This window comes from Lepidothrix coronata, unplaced genomic scaffold (genome assembly GCF_001604755.1).
Source record: "Lepidothrix coronata isolate B3197 unplaced genomic scaffold, Lepidothrix_coronata-1.0 Scaffold47, whole genome shotgun sequence".
NCBI classification, from domain to species: Eukaryota; Metazoa; Chordata; class Aves; order Passeriformes; family Pipridae; genus Lepidothrix; species Lepidothrix coronata.
Window position 1 is genome coordinate 31641 of NW_016690227.1, and position 5539 is coordinate 37179.

Sequence of the window (5539 nt, forward strand, 5' to 3'; positions counted from 1 at the left end):
GCCCGCCCGCCGCCGCCGCCCCTCACCGCCCGGCCAGAGCGCTGCGCCGCCGCCCGCTCGCCGCCCGCTCCCCCGCTCGCTCGCTCGCTCGGCCCGGCAGCGGCGCTAGGCGCGGGCCGGCAGCGGCCTCATGTGTCGCGGGGAGGGAGGAGGGAGAGCGGCTGGACGCAGAGCCGGGCGAGGCGAGCGCGGCTCGAGAGGAAGCGGAGGCGGCGCGAACTGTACCCGGCGCTGCCCGGAGCGCTCCTCTCGCCGTTCCAATGTGGCGTGTCCCCCTCGCCCGGGCCAGAACGGGCACTGCGCATGTCCCGCAGATTTTAAACCTTCACCGGAGACGGCCGCCCTGGCAACCGCACATGCGCGGGGAGCGGGAGGGAAAGGGGATTGGGAATGCTTCCCCCGCCCCGGCCGCCCGCCCGCCTGCGCCGGCGCGTCCAGAGCGGCTGTCCTTGTGCGTGGCCCCGGGGCGGGAGAGCAGCTGGATGTCCTGCTGGAAGCGGGTGCATGTTCGGCATCTCCTCCGTATCTCACAGAATGGGTCGTCTTATCCAGCCTCCCTGGTCAAGCAGGGCCGTCCTAGAGCACATTGCACAGGGTTGCGTCCAGACGGTTCTTGAATATCTCCAGTGGGGGAGACTTCACAGCCTCTCCGGGCAATCTGTTCCAGTGCAGAGTCACTCGCACAGTAAAGAAGTTCTTCCTCACGTTCAGGTGGAACTTCGCGTGCGTCAATTGCTACCCGTTGCCTCTTATTCTATTGGTTGGTGTAGTGGGTTGACCCTGGCCGGATATCAGGTACCCACAAAAGCCACTCTGTCACTCTCCCTATGCAACTGGACAGCTAAGGGTTCATGAGTTGAGATAACAGCTGGGAGAGGTCACTTACTGATTACCTTCACGGGCAAAACAGACTCGAAGTGGGGATATTACTTAAATTTATCACTAACAGGATAAGATCCAAAGAGTGAGAAATAAAACAATCTTAAAAACACCTTCCCCCCACCCCTCCTTCCTTCCATGTTCTCCCTCCTTCCCCCCAGCGGTGCAGGGGGATGGGGAATGGGGGTTACGGTCAGTTGTTTCTGCCGCTGCTCAGAGAGAGGAGTTCTTTCCCTGCTCCCCCACGGGAGATAGTCCTTGATGGACCTCTCCGGCGTGAATCCATCCCTCAGGCAGCAGTTCTTCCCAAACTGCTGGCCTGTGGGTCACTCCTCCATGGGGTTCAGTCCATCACAAATGAGCTGTACCGGTGTGGGTCCCCAACAGGGGCCCCAAGTCCTACACAGGAAAAACCTGCTCCAGCGTGGGCCTCCCTCTCTATGGGCTGCAGGTCTCCAGCAGGACCTTGCTCCATCTTGGGCCTCCCACAGGGTCACAGCCTCCTTCCTGCATCCACCTGCTCCAGCATGGGCTTTTCCATGGGCTGCAGATGGATCTCTGCACCCCGATGGTCCTCCATGGGCTGCAGGAGCACAGCTGCTCCACCATGGTCTGCATCACAGGCTGCAGGAGCCTCAGCTCCGGCGCCTGGAGCACCTCCTCCCCCTCCTTCTGCACTGACCTTGGTGTCTACCTTGTTGTTCCCATGTTCTCACTCCACTCTTCCCTGGCTGGAATTCTTTCTGTGCCACAAACTTCTGTTCTTAAATATGTTATCACAGAGGTGTTAATATTACTCCTAATTGCCTTGGCTAGCGGCAGGGAGTCCGTCCTGGAGCCGGCTCCAGGCATTGGCTCCACCGGACAGAGGAAGCTTCTAGCAGCTTCTAGTGGAAGTCACCCCTGTAGCCCTCCCCCCCCCTCAAAACCCAGCCACAGAAACCCACTACAGCTGGCATCACTGAGAATAGCCTGGCTCCATGCTCTTGACACCCTCCCTTCAGATACTGATAGACACATTGATGAGGTGCCCTCTCTGTTGTGCTCTTCATCTCTGCGCCGCAGCGGTTTCTCACTAACACCGTGTCGTCTGTCCTGCTCTATGCCCCAGCTCATCTGTTTGGAGAAGTGCAGCCCAGTTCCCACAGAAATAAAAGAGTGGATTTTGAGGAGTAATTGAGAGAAAAAGGAAGTGTGGGCAGACCTCCTTCTGGAGAGCAGAGTGGCTGGGAGTGTGGGACTGAGCAGGACTGATCATGCCATGGGGGCAGGGGAGGTATGCCTGATGCGTACAGACAGACAGCAGCAGGCAGTTCATAACCAAGGGGAGGCTCTCCTTCCTGGCTTGGGAGCACCAAGACAGCACCACGAAGTACTACCTTGACACTGGGTACTTAGTTTTTTATTGGGCTTGAGACTCAGGGAGACAGGGCCTGTTCCAAGGCACGTCTCTGATGGATGGGTTTCACATGCAGTGATCACTGAGTAAAATGCATATGGCTGTTGGAACACAATCAAATGCAGATACACAGTGTGTCTTCTGTGGTCTAAAGATCGTCTTTAACAGCCAGCCTCCCAGAATGACGTTTATAACTGTTCTCTTTCTAATCCAGTGATCTGGCCTTTTCCCTCAGCAGCTTCAGCACCATGTATGGATAAGGTGTCCTCTCCAGGGAGGGAGGCCTGCAGAGTCTCTAGCAGGCCAAGACTCCCCAGTCGGTTGAATACAGCCCTTAACCTGACTGCAGAACAGCAGAGAGAAGGGTTGTATGTGCATAAAGACAAATACCATCAGGGAATCAATGCTAGTTAGAACAGCCCTCCAATGCAGTTGTGTGGTACATCTTGAGTGATCTTGCTGTCACAGAAGGGGAGAAAAGGAGAGGTCCCACTCTGCATAATCCTGCTAATTGCTAATTGCTTTCCCTGCTCCCTTGCACAAGCACTGATATTAATCAGTGAGCCACTTTAACTTGTTAATTCAGAGAAGACAGCACTTGGAAGAGAACTAGTAGTTTTCAGCAGTTCATTGTGAATTAGCTTATTTTGTGATCAGAGTTGGCACTAAGGATGTTTGGAGAGAAGATGAGAGAACAAAACTGTCATCTGTAAGCAGAAGGCAGTTGTATTTATATTATATAGTTATATATTCATATTCTAACTATACCGTTAGATGTCAGAGCAAGGGAAACTGATGTGAAGGTGACAGCCTAATGTTTATTATTGAAAGTCATTTAGAAAGAGCAGGTCACTAATTTGTTTTTGTTAAGGAACAGGCCTCTCTTCAGGACTAACAGCCAAAGTACACATAAAAGTACACAGTAAACTAACCAAAACCAAACCACGGGAAAGAGCTGTTAAACTTATCTCATATAAAAGCATGTTCACCAGAATTTCCATCTGATGAAACCAAAGCACCCTTCTAGCTAGCATGGTCAATGAAGTATTCAGATCTTCAGCACAGATCTCAGCCTCTTGAGTTACTGATAGCAGTCCTGGGGTTTACGGTTCATCTTCCAAAGGATTTTGGATAGTTTTGTTTTGGTTTTAATTGAACTTGCCTGGAGACAAATAAACAGGCCCCTCAACTCTATTCTTTTTAAATAAATGCCATATATTTTTATATAAATAAACCATAGAATGACACTGTCTCTTTTCTTTTAGCCCTGAATACTTTGCATTCTTGCCTCTCTGACAGTCCAGGTTCAGCAAGGAGAGATGAGGATTGGCAGTATTTCCACAACTTTAGCTGGTGTGGTATGCTAGCATTTGGAAGAGTTACTTTGTAGATTGTGAGATCCTGGATCCAAATCTCACTGAATTATTGGTATGGGTCGGAACCAACTCACTGTGAGTGTGTGTGTGGGGAAGGGCTGGGCCTGGACCTGCAGGAACACGGTGAGATCTGCACACGAGGCCTGTGCTGAGGGCACAGGGCAGAGCTGAAGGCAAGGCCTGCTGCCCACGCAGAGCCCAGGGCAGAGCTGAAGGCCCTGCAGCCGGGCTGTCAGTCAAGGCAGACCTGCAGCCTGTGACTGGCTACAGCACAACTCACTCTGGCCTGGAAGGCACTGACTGGATATCCTGCCTGGGAGGGAAAACTGAACTCTATAAATACATGAGACTCCATGCGGTCTCCCTCTTCTCCTCTTCTCTCTTCTCCCTCTCCAGCCCGCACCATATTAAACATCGGATCTTGTCAGTAACTATTCTCCTTTTTCTCTCTCCTTCTCTCTTTCTTCTCTCTTTCTTTACCCCTTTTAATCTGTTTTCTTTTTTCCTTCTCTTCTGGGTAACTTAAAACCAATGAACTGTCTTTTACTAAAGCTGGTATATGGATTGTTTTAGTGGGTGTTTCCTGTGGAATGGGTCTTTGTGCTGAATGTTTTAGTGAAATGCTTTTTTCTTGGTTGTATTTTACTCCTGTATAAACCTTTTGCCAAAATATCTTATTTTTCTCACTAAATTAAAAAGAATTTCTCTTAGAGAAGAGTGTGTAACTCTTTCTCCAGACACTAATTAGAGGTTATAACAAACCAAAAGGTTTTTAAAAAGTCTTAAATAAAAAATGTAACAACTCTGGGCAGTTTATAGCTTAATCCGGAGTGCAACATGGATGCACTGTGAAGTACTGAGAAGGATGAGGAAGCTATAGAGCCCAGATCTCAACCTTTTTAGTTCTGTGTTCTGACTTTCCATACATCTGGTGAAGATCACATCTTCAAGCTGCTGAGTTAAAAATCTTAAAATTAAGAAATACTCTTCCGTGTTTTCATAGAATCATAGAATCACAGAATGGATAGTGTTGGAAGGGACCTTAAAGATCACCGCATTCCAACCCCCCTGCCATGGGCAGGGACACCTTCCACTAGACCAGGTCGTTCCAAGCAGAGGTACGGGCAGGAAACCAGAAAGACACAATGACCAATCTTATGGAGGCCTTTCCAAGCTCAGGAGTTTTTCATGACCTGTTTTCTTTATTTCCTTCCCTGTCCTGCTGCCATCTTTTAAAGTCAGCACTTTCAAGAGGGCCCGATTTCCCACTTCGCTAAAATTACTTCCAACTTCATTTTGAGATTTAAGTGGCAGAGACCACTGCCTCGTAAGAGGCAATAACTCAAAAGGAGATTTTGATTGATGAGAGATAATATTCCTGAGACTGTCACCAGTCCCAACGCTGTCCTGGAAGAGGCCAGGCTGTTTCCTGAAGTAGTTACGGAAGGAGTTGCCTCTCACTGGCTTAAGCTGTGCTCCTGTAGACAGAATTTCTAAAGCTACAATAGTGCTTTGTCAGTTCTTTTTATGGGCTCAAGGCAGCAAATACCACGGGAGTGTTATAGAGAACATGGGATGGATGGGATGGGCACAACCTGCTCAGAGGTCCACATTTTAAGAACTTGGAGAGGAAGGAAGTCTCTGAGAAATCTGTAAGCAATGGTTTGATAATACAGCAATTCATTCATCTATTTCATGATGGCTTGTTGAAGCTTGTGGCACATCACTAATATATCTCTGCAGAAAAGGAGACATTACATGTTTCCTGCATAAGTGTGTATAATATGAAGAAATAATACCCAATGGCTTGTTGTGGCACAAGAACAAGAAAAATTATCATCTTCTAACATCAGCTTTTACTCTTCTCTCTTTCTAGACTCTCCAT